General features: G+C 45.6%; 1 protein-coding gene across 1 annotated transcript in view; it reads right to left on the bottom strand.

The window, feature by feature from the left end:
* The window catches only part of PARD3 (par-3 family cell polarity regulator), a 631,094-nt gene that overhangs the window by 239,591 nt on the left and 368,790 nt on the right, over nt 1-22,713 (bottom strand). The gene's annotated exons all lie outside the window — the stretch shown is intronic.

The raw sequence follows: 22,713 nt of genomic DNA, 5'->3' as shown, positions 1-22,713 counted from the left end.
ACACCAGAATGTACCCAACCCAGTGCGCCTCTGCCGGAAGCACAAGCAGTCACCGCTGCGGACAGAGGGAAGGACTGAGAACAAGCGGACATTACGAGGCAACATGTGGTCGTGTAAGCGAAGAGCCCTCACTCGAGGATGCACCGCTTGAGAGCCGAGTATGAGGTGGGGCGGGGTGTCTCTGTCAGCGCTCCGGGACCCCTTGGACTGGTGGACTCCTCCTCGCAGAAGGCTCTTTTGTGATTGGAAGGTGTTCAGCAGCGTCCTTGTTCACTCCCCACTCAAGGAGAAGCATCCACTCCTGCCCCATGCCCCACAGCACCCAAACTAGTGAAAACCCAACATGCCTCTGGATGGCTCCAGATGACGTCTGGGCAGCGAGGCAAAACCAGTCTGGTTAAGAACCATCTGGCAAAAAAAAAAAAAAGAACCATTAGGCAAGAGTTTTAAGACCAAAGAACAATCCTTCTCATGAGAAACTGCCTTTAGTTCAAAGGACAGGAATAAGAGCATTGCAAAACCTGTGAGAAGTATATTGGTCCTCACCACCAATATACCAATATACATTAAACATACACCATGTATCTCAAGACCGTGTTCTAAACCCGAAGGAAAGACGTCTCTTTACATGGAGATGATCCGTGTTCAATTCGGCTGACAGAGACACAGAAACAAGAGCTTGCTTGCCATGACACAAGGACATCATGAAGCCATCAAAATGTGCCGATTCAAACGGCACCAAAGTCAGTAATCAACATCAAAACACAGAGATTAGACACCTGTATTCTAAAACTGGAGCGATACCGGTGATCTGATGGGGAGTGAAGAATGGTTTATAACAGCCTATATGAAACGTGGCAATGACCAAAACCACGCTCGCTGACATCAAGTCAATGCCGACCCATCAGTGACCCTATTGGACAGGGTAGAATTGCCTCTGCGACTTTCCAAGACTGTATATTTTACAGTAGGAGAAAACCCATCTTTCTCCTGTGGAGTGGATGATGGTTTCGAACTGCTGACCTTACAGTTAGCAGCCCAACTTGTAACCATACCACCAGGGTTCCCACCATTAAGTATAGGGAAGATTAATCGCCATCCCATATTTAAACATCTAGTCCAGTACTAGGAGAGAAATCAGTAACTTACGGATACTACTTCCTAACGAAAAAGACTGGTACTTGTGTCCCCTCCTGCCTTTCCAGATAGCCTCTCTGGGCTCCCTAATTTGGGAGCTCATACCCAGTGCAGTGGTAAATGTCAGGCATGCCAGCATTCGTGGCCTATTTTCCAACTCTTTGGTTAAGCCAAAATAGTCTGGCCAGTCGTGGTTAGTTTTGGCCGGAGCAATTGAGTGACGGACAACAGGAGTCCAGTGCTGGGCAGCAGCTGCAATTTCAGAGGCCGTAAGGCACTCGGCTTCAGAAATCGGGAGCTGGAAAGGCAGGGCCCGGGAGGTGGCACTCCATGGCAGGTGCAGTCAGTGGCCTACCCAGTATTCATTCTCCTTTGGAAGCGAGAAGAGATGTGCCTGGCTGAGAAACTACATTTCCCTGCTTCCTTTGGAAACGAGAACAACACACAGAAGATGGGAGTTGTGAGCAGCAACCCTGGAGCCAGGTCCCTGGGTTCAAAAGGCAGGTTCCCTTGTTACTGGCTGTATAACACACGACAGTGTGACTATCGATGCCTGGGCACCACCACCTGTCGGTCGGTTTACTGTGCTGTGGTGGCTTACGGTGATGCCAGAAGCAATGCGGCCAGTATTTCAAAGACCAGCAGAGTCACCGGTGGAGGACAAGTGCCAGCCGAGCGTCCAGGCTGAAACAGACTAGAAGGAAAAGGTTGGCCATCTACTTCCCAAGATGGATCAATGGGAAACTTACAGAGCAAAACCAATATCACCCTATATCCTGCTGGGCACCTTAGGTTGGGAAGGCATTTGAACAACACAGTAGCTGTAACCATATACACCACAAACCAATGCCTGTGACAAAGACTGGACAAGGTTTGGCTCTGTTGGGCACAGGCTTCTCATGAGTGGAAGCTGACTCAATGGCCACGAACAACAGGGTTGGCCAAGTCAACCTCTCTGAGCCAGAATTTCCTCTGCATAAAAGACAACCATCCTGGCAGGTCTATTGTAAGGCAAATGAGTGACAGGTTAACTCTGTTGACACTTCTACATACTAATTAACTACGGTGTGATGACCCTGGTTGTTCATGTTCGGCTCGCTGGAAGGTGCTGCTGGACGTCTGGCAGAGAGGCTTACGTGTGCTTCCTTCAGACTCAGCCAGAGCCATCAGATTTCCTCTTCCTCCTCCTCCCTATCTACAATGGTGCCGCGATGGCTAGAGAGGGGAAAGAATGAAGGCTCAAAGCTGATGATGCTTGGGGGCTGCCTAGCATGCGAGCCAGGCACCAGACTGCTTTCTGAAAAGAGAAAAGTAAACCCAGACTTGTGTAAGCCACAGGGTGTGGGTCTCGGCTACAGCCAGAACAATGTCTCACAGGCACGGTCATGGAGACCAGAGGGGCAGGAAGAGGGAAAAAAACACATTCCTTGGGACATCCTGGCTAAAGGCCCCAGCTGTGGATCAATACTCATTGGTTCAGCCCAACAGCTCCCAACCACTAATTTTTCTCCCTACACTGTGACCGAACCCCCAAAACCAAACTCACTGCCATCAAGTCAATATTGCTTCCTAAGGACCTGATACGACAGGGCAGAGCTGCCCATGTGGGTTTTTGAGGCTGTAAACTCTATAGAGCAGCAGCAAGCCTCTTCTTGCTCCCAAGGAGAGGCTGGTGGTTTTGAAAGCTGACCTTGCAGTTCGCAGCAGAAGGCTTACTCACTGCGCCCAGGGCTCCTCAATGCCGGCCAGCCAACAGAGGGCAGAGCAGAGCCAACTGCCTCCCCAAGAGCGTCGGAGCAGAACTAACTGAGCGCTCTGAAAACAACCGGTGGGATGAAACCCCATCAATTTAGTTCCACGTTGCCCATCAGCTAATAACACTTTCCCGGTTTGGAAACAAGAACACAAAAGTCCATAAGTACGGAGGATTCTCATTTTCTCCTCATGGTTTCTGATGCGATTTGGCCACTCCTTCTGCAGTTTGGGACTAGAGATCGCTTCCCACACTTTCTCTTCTTTTGGCGGTCAATGAGGGTCTCCTCTCCAACTGGGCAGCAGCCTGTCAGCTGGGTGGGTATACAGAACTGGGGAGGGTATTCTTAACACAAAAGGTCCTTTCCAAAACTGGCCAGACACAATGGAAACAGAGCTGTCCCACAACAAAAATTCTGCTAGAATGATTTACATAACTTCTTTCTCACAGGAAAAATAATGTTCAAAGCAACTTTGCCAAACTAAAGAGACAGGGTCGACTCCGTGAGTCAAAGCCAAGAACTTTGAGAGTGGAAGTTAATAAGACCCATACGGACAAAACCATATTAATGTGGGAACTTTCCAAAAGGAGCCCCATATAGAAAAACTGTATTCAAAAAGAAAGTTTTATTTGTCCGTTACAGTTGAGAAGCCGGTCTACAGTCTTAGTAGTCTCCAACTTAAGATGGCTTATACTGATGACTAAGCATCAGTGAACGAGTTACATTTTCTAGCTTTAAACGATTTTACGGCTTTTGATAGTTTATTGTTGGAAACAAATATATCAGTATTATGTCACAGAAGGAAAAAGCATGTATCTTCCTGTGAAGCAAACACATATACTTTCCTGAGAAAGACATTTCCAGAAGAAATCGAGCTAAGTTGTTCCCCTTCTTTGCTAAAAGAATGACCATAAAGCTCTTAATACCCAGAATGACTCATGATGTTAAAAATGCAGGCAGCCGGAGCACAGCCAGGGAGCCTGGCAGAAAGGGCTGACAAACTTAAAACGCGGCATGCTCAAGATACCAATTTCCACAGTGGATTTAAAGCAGGAACACTTTGAACACACCAAAAGTTTACATTCTCTCGGACAGAACAGAAAAGAGGCACATTGGTGCAGTTCGAAAAACAGAGACCTAGAAAGAAAAAGAAAAAGGAGATTGGACTTTATTCTTTCTCTTTCTTTTCCATTTTTCAAAGACTCAGGAATAAAAGCCCTCAGGAAATTTCAGGGAAAGGCCCTGTGAAGACAGAGTCTGGAGGTGTGCGTCAGCAGGGAGGACCGCGGTTCGGTGCTACGACAGTCAAACGTCACCAGATGAACACACACACGCATCGTCATCAGAAAAGGCCTTTCAGCGCTGGCATTTTGGTGAAACCTGTCCTGAATCTGACCTCAGTACTTTTCTTGATTTGTGAACATAAAAGAAACTTGGAAGTGGGTAGCTAATTTAGAGTAGTTTCTGCACTGAGCTGACTGCAAGGTCACCAGTTGGAGCTCACCAGCGACCTGGCAGGAGAAAGAGGAGGCTGGCTGTTTGTGTTAAGTTGCATATATAATCTTGGAAACCGAAAGGGTCAGCTCTAATCTGTCCTACACAGTTGTCATGAGTTGGAATGGACACCGTGGCAATGGCTTTGGTTTCTGGAAAGCCATCAGGAGGAGCCGGGCGGGGAGGGAGGCAGAGGAGTGGGCTCACATGGATAAGCATTCAGCTGCTAAGTGAATGGTCCGAAGACCTGACCCACTAGCCACTCCACAAGAAAAAGAGAGTGGGAGTCTGTTTCCATAAAGATTTTCATTGTAGGCCAGAGAAAAGCCCGCAACCTGAACCTCTCATAGCCGGCGCTGCCAGTGGTGTCTTCTGTCCCGAGAGACTCCTTGCACCTCTTCAGCTTCTCTCACTAGGAAGAAGTGAATGCTTTTCGGGAAAACAAGCAACAGCAGTTGGAACAAGAGGGCTTCTTCCTGAGCCAGGGCCAACCTGATTGGAGCTCTCCCGAGATGACCAAGCAGCTTGACCATGACCTGGAGACCCTGAGAACAAGGCAGCATCCACCTTCGCCAACTTTACCACGTACCTCTCAGCCCCGCAAGGTTTCAGAAAGGCCCTGCGCCTGGCCGTGCAGGTGGAAGAGCAAGCCAGCAAACAGATCAGCAAGAAAGAGCCCCAGTGACGACTGCCAAGAAACTTTAAAGTAATGGAAGTTTCCCACAAACGTCTTGAAACCCCTTTGTATATCTATCACACAACTTTTGCCTGTTCAGTTATTTACAGGTTTAAGCCTTATTGACAGCAATTGCAGGAATGTGTGCAAGTGTACCATTCCATGATCCATAGTTTTTCCATCACCCCAATGTATACTGACCCTAGTAACCACTAATAAAATTTGATATCTATAAAAAAAAATGTTCCTTATAAAAGACCGTTCCACGCTGCACTATAATCAGTTGGGATGAGTAAGAATGGATTCAATGGGAGCAGATTTAGTTTGGTTTCATTGATTTCATGCTATCGGAAGCCTTAATTCCTACCCCACCTCTCAGCCCGGGGACAGTCACAGGCTCAGTAGTGGCACAGATGTCAATGCTTGAGAGAAGAGCAGAAACGGTGAAGGACAAATTCCCTCACCACTGAAATTAAGGTGCAATCCCATCATCAGCAATCCAATCACTGAACGTGTTTTCCGGCCAAGCTGTAGTTTGCTACTCATTTATTTGAAGAGTAACTCCTCACCTCCAAAATCTGCTTAAGAATCTGCATAGACAATTACCTTAGGGGTCTCTTGGGTGACACAAGTCGTTTGTATTCAGCTACTACCTCAAAGGCCAGTGGTTTGAACCTACCCAGCGGTCCCTGGGAGGAAAGTCTAGCAAAGACCATAGTCAAGAAAACCCCGGGGAGCGGTTTTACTCTGGCACGCATGGCTCACCATGAGCTGGGGGGAACTCAACAGCAATGGGGAGGATTGGAACACCACTTGAAAACGCCAGTTTTTTTTTTTTTTATCATTTTATCGGGGGCTCCTACAACTCTTTTCACAATCCATACATACATCCGGTGTGTCAAGCACATTTGTACATTTGTTGCCATCAACATTCTCAAAACATTTGCTTTCTGCTTGAGCCCTTGGGATCAGTTCCTCATTTTTCCTTTCCCTCTCCACCCCACCTCCCTCACAGACCCTTGATAATTTATAAATTATTATTTTCTCATGTCTTACACTGTCTGATGTCTCCCTTCACCTAATTTTCTGAAAATACCATTTCTATTGCTCAAAAATATTAAAATCTGGCAAAGGTTGTGAGTGTGAGTGACTGTGTGTGTGTGTGTGTGTGTGTGTGTGTGTGTGTGCAGAGAAAGTTGAAAATCAAACTTTTGCTCCACAAAATGAACGCATGATGTCTTTTACTTGGCACACAAAAAAACAGAACTGAATAGATTGTATCAAGACTGACATCATGCAGACAAACTAAACACAGAACTATCATGGAACAATGGGCAACTATTAAAAAGAGGTCCAGTGGTTTCCATTGTCTTTAATTCCCATGTCGGCAAAGCCATAAATCCTTTCTGATCTCTCAGAAGAAATGTTGTTGGCGACATCCTCCTCTTAATAAAACCACCACACCCCTGTATTGCCTGTAAAGACCATAAAACACCCAGTTGTCATCATGTCAAGTCTGACTAATGGCAACTGATGTATCAGATTAGAACAGTGCACCCAAAGCTTTTCAATCGCTGACGTTGCTCTTTCTGAGGCCTCTGTGGGTAGACTTGAAATGCAGCCTGGGGGTTAGCAGCTAAAGGCACTGTCTACTTGCACCCCCGTCTCCTCATTTTTGGGAGCAGTGGTGGGCTTTCCACTCCCACAAACAATGACCATCTCGGAAACCCACAGGGGGTCGCTATGAGTCAGCACTGACTCAATGGCAGTGAGTTTGGTTCGGGGTTGATGGCTTAATGGGCTCCTTCCTGAGCGGCTAACCGCAAAATTCATGGCCTGACCATACCGGTCATTCCACAGGACAATGATGAGCTTGCCTGCTCCTAAAGACGTCCCGTCTCGGAAACCCAAAGGGCCAGCTCCACCCCGTCGTACACAGTCACTCAGCGTTGAAGTCAACTGGAGGGAAGCAGGTTCAGTGGTGAGTCTTCCTCCTCCCTCGGCCGCAGCATTTCTCAGTCACAACTCAGTCTCCCTCTCCGTTCCACGCTCCCAAGCCCGACCCAACCACACCCTTTCCCATCAGAAGATTCCAACTCGTTGTGATCCCATAGGACAGGGTAGAATTACCCCCTAGGGTGTGGATGACTGTAATCTTGACAGAAGCAGACTTATCTTTATGATCTTGGGCGCTGGTGAGTTGAGCTGCCAACCTTTTCATGGACAACTGAAGATTTAACAGCAGCATGTCCAGAGGTTGCCAGCTGTCCTGATGTTTGAATGCTTCTCCTCCTTCCCTGCATAAACCCGTCCCAGATAACACCCCCACCCCACACCCCCACTGAAATGGCCATGATTTTAAGTATCATCTATGGCAGAAAAATGGAAGAACACATAGTGGGATTTTCCCATATACTTTTTGAAGCCCCCTTGTATGTCAACCACTTCTAAATCTCATCACCAGCCCCTCCCCTGCACCCACCCCCACCCCCATGCCTTCATTTGGGAGCATCACAAACATGCTGGACACAGCACGTAGCATTGGCTTTAAAAATGAGCATGACCTTCTTGCAGTACTTTCTAGCCAGTCAGAGGGGACTTAAAAATTTGTGAGAAATTGACATTTTAAAAATTTAGGAATTATTGAATTGTATGATATTGTCAAAACTGTTCAAATAATTTTTACAGATAAATTTCTTTCTGTGAACATCTTTAATCCCCCATGTGTATGACAGAGGCACCCTGGAGGTTACATGTTGGGCTGCCAACATCAAGGTCAACAATTCAGAACGACAAATCACTCCATGGGAGGAAGATAGGCATTCAATTCTCAAAAGGAATTATAGTCTTGGAAACTCACAGAGGCAGTTCGCCCCTGTCCTGTAGAGTTGCTATGAGTAGTAAATAATTCATGGTAGTGAAATTGTGTATGATAAGAAGCCCCAGTGGCAGAGTGGTTATACACTGGGCTGGCAGCCAAAAGGTCAGCAGTTCAAAACTAGCAGTTGGTCCTTGCAGGAAGGATGAAGCTTTCTACTCCCATAAAGAGTTACAGTCTTGGAAACTCACAGGGACAGGTCTACCTTGTCCTATAGAGTAACTATGAGTTGGCACTTTCTGGTTTTGAATCGAGCTCCCATCTTGGTGCCCTCAGCCGTCTATCACCCTGGCCGAGTTAGCAAGTGTTCCAAGCCCTGTTCTCCCTTCCACCTGATCCTTAACTATGACTTGTAAGTTTGTCTTGGTTTGGTTTTGTATATGCTAAATTCACCAAGTTGACTAGGTCAAAGAACTGTTGTCTTCTGATTCCTTTTCCCTCATTTTTATACCTAATTTTAAAAGATTGAATTTTATACATCCCATCTACAAACTGCACTTGGGTCTATCTACATGTCTCCATCTGCCCCCGCCCACACCATCATCCTAAACCAATCCACCTTGAGTTTTCCTGCAGTATCTAACAGAATTCCCACTTTCACTCCTTCCAGCTCTTGGCTTCGCTCTGAACAAGAGTTGATCAATATACATATATCACTATTCATAAGTAATTCCTTCCCACTGTCCTTAGGATAAGGTCCCATTTATGTCGAGTCATTTATGAAGCTTCACTCTGCCTCTCAATTGCCTATGGGATATCTCTTGTCCCTGGTCCCTGCACACCTAGATTTCCCCAATGTCGACAGTCTTCAAACTGGTGTGATAACAATAGTAATAATAAGCAGTTAACAGCCATGCAGTGCTTATTGTGTGCCAGGAGTAAGTTCTAAGTGCTTTGTAGACAGTCTGGGAGGTTCATACTATTACTCTCTAAATGTTACAAATGAGAAAAAGAAAGCATAAAGATGTCAATTGAATTCTCCAAAACACACAGCTAATGAGTAACCAAGTTGGGATTTGAACTCAGGCAGTCAAAATTGAGAATCCAGGCTCATACCCACTGTGCTATAATACCTCTCAGCAAAATATATGAGAGCATAGCACCTTTAGAAAGGCAAGTGCTATTTAGTGAAATGTCTAGTTATGTATCCACACACATATGAGTACTAGGTTATAAGGTAGGAGGTACCCTTCTTGTGGATTATATGAAAAAAATAAAGAGTAAGCCCCACTGAGGCAAAGCATTCCTTTCCTTTAAAACATCCCTAAGACACAGAATTTAAACTATCTTTTGGATCTCTGTAGATGTATTTTCTGCAAGGACGCTGACTAATGCCTAGACAAGCCCCACTTACTGTAAGTTCCCACATCTCCCTTTCACGAGGTTCACTGACTTGTACGAACTTGCTGAGTGGCCACTGCCTTCCAATTATCTCTACCACTAACTCATCAACCCCAAGCTTAGTGCTTAGTACACAGCAGGAGTAACAAGTGAAGACGTGTGGACTTACTAAATGGATGAAGGCAAAACTACACGAATGAATGGCTTTGTTCATAATTCCTCATAATTCCTCCATCCAACATAACACGACTTGAAAAATAACAGAAAAACATTTGTTAAAGAGGCACGAGTTAGATACACTGTGAGAAACCATGCGTGCCATGTGATTAGTAAAGTACTCATGATTTCGCTGCCCAGGTGATTCCTTTGTGTTATGACAGGTAAAAAGTGATGAGGTCAACATGAGTTACAGTTGACTCAACGGCAACTGGTTATATATATCCACTGTGTCTTCTTTCGGAGCTGCAGAACACTGGAGCGGACAGGGTGAGATTGGAGCAGGGTCCGAATAAGGTAAGAGAACGAACCAGCAGCCCTATGAGCCGGTTCTGAGGCAGGCAGCTTGCCTTTCCAGCCAGAAGGGCCCTCCGAGGGATCATCCTTCATCGGGTTGCATTTCCCAGACTTCTACGGCAACAGATCTGCAGCTCTCCCTGCCAATTTGCAAAGGCACAGGCAAGAGTTAATCTTTAATGGGTGAGTCATCACTAAGTGCTGGACAGTGCCAGTCCATCGAGAAGTTTACTGTTCCTTTGCAAAGATACTTACCTGAACATGCCAAAGGGCAAAGCAAATTTGTTTTAGGGCAATTGTTTTTCCTCTGGTGTGGCCAGGACAGCTCTAATGGGCAGCACACAGAGGTCTGCATAATGTTCATCACCCCTCTGCTAGTTTGCTCTAAGAAATATCAGGCAGGGCACCCTAGGTAGCACGAATAGTTAACATGCCTGGCTGCCAACCACAGGTTGGGATTTTAAACCCACTCAGATTTTTCTAATAAGAAAAGTCTGAGGACAGAGTTTAGGAAACTGGCCACTGAAAACCCCACGGAGCACAGTTCTACTGTCAGTGACAGGAGACTGGCGGGATGACAAAGGCTTGTGTGTTTTTAATGTTAACATCGGGCTACTGGCTGCTGCCTGTTCTATGGTCTAGAAAGTACAGTTAAGGGACATCCTTTCAGAGCCCCTCTCTGCAGTTAGGCTACAGTACACATTCTTAAAACCATTCCAAAATCAATGTATAATGACATCAATATTGATATTGAGGTGTTGTTTTAGAAAGTTCTTGAAAGTCATACCACAACAGGAGGCAGCTTGGGGAAAGAAAAGAAAAGAAACCTGAAATTCTTGGAATTAAAAGCTGGAACAATTTTCAAATGATTACAATTAATTACAAATGCAGGAATGCAGTAAACAAGTTATTTCCACAGAATGACCGCAGTTAGTGGAAATGTACAGAACCAGATATCAGGATATCACCAGGACCCACAAGTGGAAGAGTCCATGGAGCAGATCAGGCTGAGCCCCAGGTATTTTCCCCCAGGGGGCAGAGCACACATTGCCAGCATGGGGCAATTTTGCAAATCTGGGTCAAACAGGAAGGAAGGCATACAGACTAACAGAAGAATTTGCAAGGGGAGGAAAGATGGCAAAGGTACCCTGAGAAAAGGAGAATGTCTCACCGGTCTAACTGGGATACCGTATATACTTGAGTATAAGCCAACCCGAATATCAAACGAGGCGCCTAATTTTACCACAGAAACTGCATTAAAAATGTGCTGAAAATCTCAGCTTATACATGAGTAGATATGGCGCTTGAGGGAGGCTGAAAGAAAAAAAATAACAAAACCAAGAAATAAAAGAAGTAGCAGGGTTGTAAGATCTGAAGTACATGAAAATATATAATTGAACAAGGAAAAAGCAGGGTATAAAAGCACACATGAGTACATTTATAGTATTATATGGCTGTCTGGAATGAAAAGAAGGAAATCTCTCTCACACACACACACACACACACACACACACACACACGTCATCATCATCATTACCAATTTTCTGGAGTAGGAAATACCACCATGACATAAGGTCTACAGAGATTTGAGGACCAATTAAAAGGAGAGAAGGGGATTTTGCAATATATATAAATATTTTGCCAGTATAATGCCTGAATCTTACAGGATGATTCATTTGAAGAATAAGGCATCATAGAAAGAAAGCAACAGAAATGAAGTAGGAACAAAATTAAAAGTAAGGTTCAAAATCAATGCATGTTAGCACCCACAATGCCAGGCTGACTGTGGGCATCTGTTTCTTTGTGCCCTGCCATAGCAGTGTCACTTTAAAAAATGCATTGGCTTCTATGCAAGTTCTGCTGGCAGCACCACTGACCAGCGGAACATCTCGAGACACAGTTGGCTCAGCAGACTGGTTGCCAGCCTGGCTTTTGAGGTTAATCAGTAACCAAAGTCCGAATGGGTCTTCGACGCTAGGACTGTGTAAGCTTGGTGAGTGACTAACCTCTTCCAATTTTTGTGTTTTAGCTTCTTTATTTGGAACATGGGGCTTAAAATAGCACCAAGCTTTAAGGGCTATTATGAGGACCCTCAAGGATAAAGCTGCGCCTATACAGCGATCAACCACACCAGGGAGGTAAGTACTCCTTAGAACCACCAACCATAGGCGATCGAAAGGGCAGCCTTTGCCCCAGGATACAGCTCCTCAGGGCGGTGAGAGAGAAAGCCCAGGAGGCAGAAAGAGGTAGGGAAAAAGGGGGGATGGAAGCAGTAGACCCAGGGAGAAAGTGGGAACAGCGCTGCTACCTTGTAGGCACTGCAATCTGTGGGCCAAATCAAAATGCGTGGGGATGCTTTAAGGGAAAGGCAACTTGCTCTGCAAGGGAACCCAAGCCTACTCTAATGCACATGGGTCACCAACTACCGTAGTTAAAGAGAAAGCACACACTCCAGACCGCCGCCCATTGGTCACTCAGAGGGTATCTGCAAGCTGCCCATCAGTGTCGTCTTTAAAGGACGTCTGCCACAAGCAGTGGCTGGTAATGCTTTTAAGCCTTAAAACCAAGAGTCTAACTTGGTATAGGGGCAGAAACTTACTATCTCATAAGAAGCCTTCAGGATGAGGAAGGCACCATGGGAGGGGGGTGTTTAACATTTATTCCTGAGTTAAATCTATGGTCCCTTTGACCATATAGCCCCCAGCCTGAGATGTGAGAAGTGCCCAACAGAAAACCTTTAATTTTGAAATAACATCCCTTCCTACAAGCAGAAGGCAATACAGAGCACACCTATCATTTATGATCATTAATAACAACGGACATGGTCAGCTCAATAACCTATCAAAGAACATGATTTGACCTGAGAGAATATGACAGGAGCTGTTCTTTGGAAAGGGTCTCTTCATCATTGTCACGGGCGTGTATGTGACGTAGGGGTCCGGGTGGGCATGCCACCCAAAGACAGGGACACCAGAATTAATTACCCTGTAGAATCACTCATCATGAGTTATAAAATTAAACCAGGAAGAAATCCCTCTCAGATCATTATTGACTCTAGTAGTTTGATGTATGCATTTACTCATTCCTGATTGGCTTCATGGGGATTTTTCCAGAAGATGACCAGCAGGGAAGTGGCGATGTCCCATGAGCAAAACAAGTCAACCAGTTGCTAGAGCCGATTTAGACTCAAGGTAACCTCATTTGTATCACTGTAAAACTGTAAGATTTTCCATGGAGAATTTGTGTGGAAGTGGATTGCCAATACCTTCTTCCCAGGGGTCCCTACGTGGACTCACATTGCCTACCATTAACTAGCAGACAAGGATTTAACCCTTTGTGCCACCCAGGGACGGGGAAAGGGAAAGGCAGCCACATGAGGGGTACTATCAGCCCCTTGAGCGGTGTGGGCAACAAGAGTTGGCATACTGTCCAAGAGGTTTGACAGGGTCATGCTCTCAACCCGGACGTGAGAGGGATGTCCAGGGTTAAGCTGCACATGCTGAGATCAGTGGGTCTGGGTGGAACGTGAGCTGGTGCAGGTCTGGCAGAGTACAGCTGTCTTCTGATTTGAGGACCCTTTCTAACAGTAAGGGTACCAAGCTGATTCTTAGGGCTAGAAGCTTTGGGCGGTGGGGCTGGGTATTCCTGCCAGCTTCCTGTGGTCACAGTTCGGGGCTTGCTGCAAGGCTGTCATTTGTGGGTACTTCCAACCAGCCCAAGCAGAGAATCTAAATTACCTTCATGGCACCTTAAAAAGCAGTTGAGCCTAGAGGTGAACGCTGGGCTGGAAGATAGCGGGTGCACTGGTGGGATATGACCACCTATTCTGTGCCAGCCCCGCTTCCAGAGCCCCAGAAGGGGAGACAAGGGTGAAAAGCCTAAGTCTTGGCCAGGTTATTCTCCAGCCAAGTACAGGGAACACATCCTCCATTGTTACGAGTGAATTCAAAGGAGAAAAACAATGTGAAAGGTGGGAGGGAAGACAATTTGCAACTGTTGGAAGGCGCCCTTGAAAAGCAGTTATGTGAGAAATGGGGTTAAAGATGCACAGCACCAACCATCAGATAGCTGAGAAAAGGAAGTCAGGGTAGACGGATGAGCCAGGGCGAAGGCCGGACCTCCGAGGGCTGCTGTGTCTGAGGATGACCAAGCAGCCCAGTGGAGACTGGCATCCGAGAGGAAAAACTCACAGGGAATTTGGGGGGAGCAAACAAATCCTTTAGGACCTAACAGCAGACTCCACAATTTTAATTTTTCCTCTGAATGACTTTTGTCTTTTATGAGACTTCAAAGAGGAGGGAATTTTTGTGACTTCCATTTTACTTAAATCGGGTCTTGGAGATGAAGACTACAAAGTTGGGAACAAGGGTAGAAGCCCGAAGAACAGTCGGGAGTCTGTCTCTCTCTCTCTCTCTCTCTTGCTCTCGCTCTCTCACCAAATTGAGGAAAGATGGGGCTGAGAACACGGTGGCTGCAGTGAAGTAGTGAAAAGCGGTGGGACCCTAGTTATGCTTGAAGCAGATCTGATGGTTTCTTCTTTTGTATGACACCCTATTGAGTGTTGGGGGCAGAGCACGACCCCAAGATGTTGGATCCAACAACTGAAAAAAAATTAAAAGCTGAGGAGCAGCAATGATGTGTGAAACGGCAGACAGAGTTCAGAAGGGAAAGCCAAGTACTGAGTGGAGAGCATGCTAAGTTTCAGACGCCTGACAGATGTTCTAGCAAACCTGGCAAGAACTTGGCTAGATCTACAAATCTTCTAGAATTCTAGGATTCCAGATGTCCTAGAATTCTAGGATTCTAAGATGTCCAGGCTGGCAATACAATATTTGGAATCATGAGCCGTTACATGAAATGTAGAGCTCCAAGGATTGAGAGAGTGATATTCTAATCTCTGGTTTTTGAGGATATCGAAATCCTGTGTTAATGAAAATAGAAAAAAGAGAGGGCTAAGGACTGGGCACCCCTATATCTGGAGGACAGAGAATGACAACAACAAAAAATCAGCTAAGAAAACTGAAGAGCAGTGGACACAGGAGGAGGAGGAGGAGGACCTAGCAACAGGTAACCACCAGGAGGAAGAGGCATTATCAGGGAGCTGAGATCCACCAGTGGATCCTGGAGAGAAAGACCCACACACTGACGACTGCAGACGTCACTGAGGATGTTTTCTGGGGCAGGTGATGAAGGCTTCCTTGAAGTGTGTCCACGAGAGAATGGAAACACGGAGATAGCAAACATAAGCAAATCTATCAAAGAGTTTGTTGTGAAGAGAGGAGAGAAAATGAGATTATAGTGGGAGGAGCAGGTAGGGTTACAAGAGTTTTCTCCAAGAAGGAAGAAATCACAGCACGGTCTGCTCAAGAGGGTGATCCAGTAGACAGAGAACCATGGAGATGTAGGAGAGCCAGGAGTTGCTAGAGTTCTGTACCATAAAAAGCAACACCAGATCGGGATGGCTTTAGGGACTTGGTCTTAGCTTAGAGCATGTGTGGCTCATGTGTCCACGGCAGGAGGTGGGGAACGCAAATGGGAAGGCGAACAAGACACGTGGGTATTTCATTATAACATGAAACACAATCCAGTGTCCGCCTTCTGTTTCTAAGTTGGCTATTATTAAACAGAGGTCAGAAGAAAACCAACCAACATTCAATTCTGGAAGAGGTCACTTCCCCAGTGAATTCTTTGGAAAGAAAGATTGGTTGAAAGAATAAAACAATTACATGCATATAATCGCTTGGGGCTTGATAACACATTTCAGAGTAGCGTAGACTTGATCCATTACATTTAATGCAAAAGACATGGAGTCCCTAATAGCAACAACAAAAAACACCTTCCGAGAGAATATTTACAATCTATGTTGTGGCGAATGTCATTAGCTGGGCCCATCGTTGAGTGCATTTCTCAATGATATGCTAGTATTTATTTACCCTATGTTATATTAGAGAGTAAATAGTCACTAGCCTTCAATTTTCACATCAATTGCAGAAAATGGTTCCATTTTCCACACAGCCTGGAATTGAAATTGACTTAGCAGCTCCGAACTGTCAAGAAATTTCTTTTGTGAAAAGGTTTGCTTTACAGAGACTATAAAGTAGGTGTCATCCTTGACATTCCCGTGCTCTATTCACGCAGTTGGTCTCTGGGAGAGGAGAGGGAAGGAGGGCCGGGGAAGGGCTCAAAAGCTCAGCCGTCATGCTTCATGCCTCCTCTGGCTGCCTCTGCAGTCAATGTCGGGCCGTGGATGTCAGGGGTTCTCTGTTTCAAACTGCTAACAGGGAAAAAGAGGACACGAGAAGAATAGGCTAGCAGCTACCCAAGGCTTGTCTTGGCTAACCGGTCAGACTGACACTTAGTTTCCTGGGTTAAGAACATTTATTTCTATTTCCCTTCAAATTAAAAACAGCATACAATGAGTCCTCTGGATTCACAAATTTCTAAGTTATTCCAAGCAATCTCACACTGTGAGCATCTATAGACAGAAACGTCCTCTGTCCAGGTGACAAGTAAGGAAACACATAAAACTAATCTCTTTCCAAGCCGCCCTTCCTCCCAACTGGGGAATTCTGCTGTAGGGCCACTGTGCGTCAGAATTGCCTCCATGCCAGTGGGTTGAGTAAGAGCATTTGCATTTCCTTTTGGTAGGAAGAGCCTTCTATTTAGGAAGCACAGGTGGCGTGTTGTTACTTGTTGGGCTGCTAACCTCAAGTCAGCAATTCAAAACTGTCAGCCGCTCCAAGGGAGAAAGGTGAGGCTTTCTACTCCTACAGAGTTATATTCTTAGAAACTCACAGGGGCAGTTCTAGCCTGGCCCAGCAGGTTGCTATGAGTCGACATCCACTCAATGGCAGTAAGTTTGCCTTGCGTTGCTCGGCTGCTAACCACCAGCTAGGCAGTTTAAATGCCCCCCTGTGTCCCCTAAATTGTTGACAGAGTATATAAGATGCCATTTAGTGTTGCCAGTGAGAACATGATTTTGCTAATCCACATTAGGCCCGAGCCATAAAAAACGAAGTGTTAGTGTTTCTGAGATGAACAAATGCTGTGATGTTTCGTTTCTTGTCTATCATAGAGGCTCCGGGTTCTTTGTTTGCTGGGGGTGGGAACAGAGACAGCCAACTGATATGAAGTCAGAGTAGTCGGAAACCCTTCTCCCATTCAACCCCATTCTGAAATACTCTTTATTAAATGGTTCTATTTTCTCCCGCTTCACATTTATTTTTAATTAGGATGCAATTCTAACATTCTCAGGAAATTATGCTAACTAAAGGCAGTCAGTCTTTGTCTGATATCCCCAGGGGTGGGGGGTTACGTAGGGAGGGAGCGTTAGAACTTCCCACAAAGCAGGCAGCTTTATGCTTCAATAAGGACAGGCTGAGTTCCACCCTTTGGACCTGAATCTGGATCTGCGCTAGAACCTTTGGCCAGGCAGACTTTCCAGAACCTATTAGGAACTACGTGCACTGAATCCACGTGGTCTCAGCAAAACCATTTGGCAAACTATCTCTGCTCTTCTTGCACTGGAAGAACTGGCTGGTTCAACTAACCTGGAGGCCAGAGGCTTATTTTATGAGCACCCTCCCCATCCCAACACTCTAACCCATGGAGATTCAAAGCTAACCTTCACCATGAAGTACAAAGTAGGCACTTTGCCTAACAACCTCTGCATTTCTTCACCAACAGCTTACCACCTCCCCTAGGCCAACCCTCCCCCCTGCATCCGGCTTACACAGCAGAACGAAAGCGGTGGTAGTACTTCTTGGGATATCGTAACACAGATTCTGACATCTGACAGATGCGAGCTGATGCTGTCTGAATGCAGCGGCAGCTAAAACTGTGTTCCACCATGAGAAGGGGTTAATAAAGAACGGTAGATGAAAACAGATGGGGGAAGCGTGGGAGAGAGAGGAAGGAGAGGGAAAGAGAGAGAGAGAGAGAGAGAGAGCCACCCCCCACCTCTATATTTTCAAGCAGTAATTGAAACCCCCAAGCACAGGATCAAGATAAAAAAGCTCCAATTTAATGACCATGGACGTGACGAAACCATCAGAACAAAACAACAAAAACTGTTGATGTCGTAAACAAAAGTTGTCAATAGCCACTAAGAATTCGGTACAAGTAAATTTATTGTTTGGTTTTTAAACACAACAACGAAAGAAAACAGAAGCCACTGTGCCGTGTACGCTGCTCAGACATGTTTGCGTCTGGTTTGGTGTTCACCTCTTCTTGGGCTTCGGTTTGGCACTGCTAAACGAGAGACACGGCACAGACACACGGTTAGTGAGAACACGGCAGGGAAGCAACGGTCATTTCGTTCCTATGTCCTGGGCTGGGCAGTGCGACTCGACACTACAACCGTACGTGGCCTGATCTAATCATGCTCATTGTGCTCTGAAAACGATTAAGGGTCCACCCAGGAAATGACAGGGGTCATCTATCCAGTGTCACCCAAACCAGGTTTCCAAGGAAATGATCCACTTCCTCTTGCAGAACAGAAACAAACACACAAAAAATGTTGCAGGGACCCAAGCCAATCTTTTTCAAGGTATTTGGAGAATTCCATTTGAACAGCAATCTTGCACCCCTTCCTTTGTTCTCGCTTTCTGCCAAGCTAAGCTCCCACCTGTCCCCTGGGAACCATGCCACCGGCTGAAGCTAAGCATCCTTACTTTGAGAGGCAACCTGACACTCAGCCGATACTGGCTCCTAAAGTGCTGCCAAACGACACCTCCAAGCTCCCTGCCATCGAGTCCATGCTGACACGTAAGCCATCCTACACGACAGGGCAGAGCTGCCCTGGAAGTCCCGGAGGCTGTGAGAGAAAGCCCTGTCTTTCTCCTGGGGGGGCGAGGAGGGGGGGTTAGGGAGGGCAGGGCGATGGTTTCCAACTACTGACCTCAGATTTCAGCCCAACTAGCAACGACCTGGGCTCCTAAGCTACACCTCCTTCACTGAGAAGAAAAAGGGGGGACCACAGCATCTCCCATTCTGACTATCTGGTTGCACACTCTGGGCTACAGGATGCCATTGTCACAATGGCTTTTGAATGTAGACATGGCATCTACGGGGGATGCTGGTGGCTTCGTGTTGCTGTTTTCTTTCAAACCCCAACTCCTTGAAAACATTCCACAAGCGGTCTCCCTCCTCGGAACGTGGATCGCAGCTCCCTCCTTAGTGACAGGTTTGTGTAACCGCAGAAAGATTCCCTGGGATTACATTTCAATCGCCAACTGCCAGACAATCCACACAGACACAGATCCAAAACTCCACACTCGCCCTCGGCTGTGTTTTGAGCACCAGTTGATTACATTCTCGAGGCCGCTCTAGCTGTTTGGTAAGCAGGGCAGGTCCGTCTGACACTGAGTCCGTTTAATGAGGGCCGCGGGAGTTTCCCACGTGCCAGAGATGGAGCACTGGTGGCACCACGCTTAAGTACCCAGGAAAAGAGGTGTGACAGCCGGCGCCTGGGGAAGAGGGCAGGCTTGGGTGGAGACCCTCTGCCACGAGCCGGGGTTTGCTCAGTAGCGATGGGCTTTATTTGTTTTGCTGTCTCCTCTTTTACTTATGGCTTGGTTTGTGGGCTAAGGAAGATGTATGTGCAGGGAGAAATGAATACAAGCATAAACCACTTTCCATTGGTTATTTGACTTCTTACAGAGTTAAATCTGTGATTTAAAACTTGCGTTCAGGCAGCTTTTGCACTTGGTGTGCTCCATAATTTATAAACAGAGGAGAGATTCAGATGACTCACAGCACTCTCTCCCAGAGTTGTTTATCAATAATTAAATTATTTGTGGGGGATTGGGGAGCGACCATTCAATGTGTTAAATCGAAAACCATGTCATCGGTGAATGCGAATGAATAGAACCCACCCTACTCAACCCACCATGGCCTCCTGGGATCCAGAGCTTTAAATGTGGCCCATCGATTTGGTTCACCTCAAAGTTTATCAAAAATCACAGCCAAGCTACAGTGGCAGTGGTAGCATTGAGGAATGGGGACTGGAGAGGCTGTTTTCAAAGAAAAGCAAATCTTCTCCCAAATGCTGCTACAGGTACCTGGAAAGTGAGACTCCTGGCAGCTTATGCTCCTAATCCTTCTCTGTTAGTACATGGAACCACACAACAGAAACAACACACAAACACAACCTGCTTTATCCAACTCTTGGTCGACACTGGGCACCCCTGAACTAACTCCCTTACTAACCGACCTGTACCAAGAACAGCCCGAGGGTGCTTCAAACAAACAAGTTTGTGGAAACATCCCCGTCTGCCCATTCCATGTTTCCACTAACTTTTGGAGAACCCGTCTTACATGAACACACATGTTCTAACTATGCCATCTAAGATCACCCTAATCTCTTTAAAAGAAGAAAGGGCAAGTTAAGAGACTAATTTGGAGTATGGTTTAAACATGCATGCGAGAGTGAATCAAATAGGAATAATCTTTTACTAGTCTCAAAAAAAAAAAAAAAAAGAATCAGTCCCAGTATGTATGAAAAGGAGTTTTAAAAAATGCTGGTGAAAATCTAGCGACATTTTCGGAGACGGCTCAAGTACTAAGGGCAGGTAATAAAGGCATGAGCGATGATGGGGACAAAGAAAACAGAAGGCTTATCGGTGGTGACGAGGGGGTGCCTGTGGAGCGGCATCTGGAGAGCGCTTCTCGAAGTCTCCCTGGCAGTGTGCTGGTCTATGTCTCAGCGGCCACTCTGCAGGGAAAAGCTGCACCGGCTCCCAGGGGGCAAATATTTCCGCCCTGGCTGATCTCAGGTTTCCAGTATGATGTCATGGGATGAGGAAGCCTCGCTCAGTAGCAACACGACCACGTCGTCGTTGATGCAGCATGCAAAAGTGAAACGTACCAGGATCCGCAAGGGGATACGATAGCAATTGAGGAAGTGATGAGGTTTGCACCATGAACTAGTGCCGACTGTAATACAACCTATCCGATTTTAAATTGCGGCTGTGTTTCACCTGATCAGTTGGCAAAATCTCCCCAAATTTCAAAATTGCCTCTCATAAGGCCACGTAGCTTAGCTCCAGAAAAGTATGGATTCCATGTATTCAGGAGAGCAAGACCATTTGGGAGTCTTTTATTTTTAAATAAACAGAACAGCCATTCCTAAACTGTTGGGAGAAAGATATGCTACACCTTAAAAGGAAACTTTCAGTGATGACCTCTGAGCATCAAACTCGGTTTTCCATTAAGAGGTAAGCCCTGAGAACTACAGACAGGTGCTTTCTTCACCACAATGCTGCTTTCACTACAGGCCACAGGTTGAGTTACAGAGGCAGGTCTAAGGAAAATGCCACCTGGTGTTTCATAGGTCATTTAGCAGAAAGGGGAACAAGAGTTAAAAGCTTGGGAAAAATATAAATTTCCCCCACTGGTATCAACGTGAACATCTTTAAGCTTTTATTGTTCAGGCATCTACTTATTGTTTTGGATTTGCAAGTCACATCCCAAAAAAGGGGCATTAATATAATTCTAAAAGGCTTAATTGTGGTCAATGTTATCATTCTTTGACAAGAACAGAATCGTGTATCTATCAGCTAAATGTTAGCTACTGAGTGAACTAAAAACTAAGCGTTTTCCTTTCGAGGGAACTCCGGAACTACTGGAGATAGGGCTCTGCTAAAATTCACCTGCATTAAGTCTCAAGGGAGGCTTCCCTCCCCACCCCTTATTCTCTCATTTGTGGGAGCCCCACAATAAAATAAAGGACCTCACTGCTATCAAGTTGATGTCGACTCATGGCGACCCTAGACGACAGCGGGCAGTTCCTACACACGTTCCATGTGCGTACATAGGACACGTTTTTATAACTGATGGGCAGCAGACCTATTTCAGGGCGCTATGTAAGTGCCGGTTTATGAGCTGTCAGTTTCCATATAGAAAATGAAAAGCCCCCTAACTAATAAAGAACCCGAAATATGGTGGCAGTCAGACCAAGTTCATCCCCTAAGTGTCCCTGGGCATAGGCTATAACGAAGAAAAATGGTCTGACCCAAAAGTGCATTCAGAGGAGGCAGAATATAAAGAAAGTAAACACTAATGAAAAAACTACAAATCCACAACTATTCTGAAGCATTAGAGACTGGAATCCAATCCGATGTCCGTGAACGATCACTCCTACTACTTCATAGGCCAGGCTTTGTGCAATCTGCTCGTACGCTTCATCTACTTTTTACCTGCACTTTGACCAGCCATCTACAGCATACACCTGTTGTGTTGTGGAACGTGCAAGCCACGTCATGATATTTCCACTTTCCAGATCATACTTAGCTACCATTCCCTGAATTACAGAGGTCAACCTGAGGATTATCAAGCAAAACATTCTACGACAACAAAAACTCTTATTCGCGTTAACCATTATCAAAAAGAACAAGGTGAAAACAAAAGAATTCATACTAGAAGTCATCTCTGGGGTTTTCTTTTTGTTTTCAGGAATCAAGTGACTGTGCTGTCTGTTTCCCATTTCAAGCCATCATCTTGATATGTTTAGGGGTTTAATTTATGGAGCAATCAAGCAAGGTTTATATGTAACATTAAATGCCTGAATATTACAAATCACCTTCTATGAACATTTATGGGAGAGTTTCAGTGTAACTTCTGAACAACTTGTCACTTTTATTGTATAGCAAAGATTTGTAAAAAAAAAAAAAATAGCGATATGCTAAGTAATCCTAGAGTATAATTTAGGGACACAAAAACAACTGTCAAGAAACAGCCAGAGACTCTGCTTAATGAAATCTTTTCAGACTGAAGTAATAAGTATTAAATTAATCAACACAGCCTAATTGAAGCTCTATTTGTAACCTTTTTTATGTTAGACTTGTTATTAATGAACCTTTAAAAGCTACCACTAACTTGAGCTTTATGTTAAATTTAAATAATGAATCATTGTTCACTCT

Source organism: Echinops telfairi, unplaced genomic scaffold (assembly GCF_000313985.2).
Source record: "Echinops telfairi isolate 266 unplaced genomic scaffold, ASM31398v2 ScPeMD7_31;HRSCAF=116, whole genome shotgun sequence".
Taxonomy (NCBI): Eukaryota; Metazoa; Chordata; class Mammalia; order Afrosoricida; family Tenrecidae; genus Echinops; species Echinops telfairi.
This window is presented reverse-complemented; position numbering and strand designations above follow the sequence as displayed.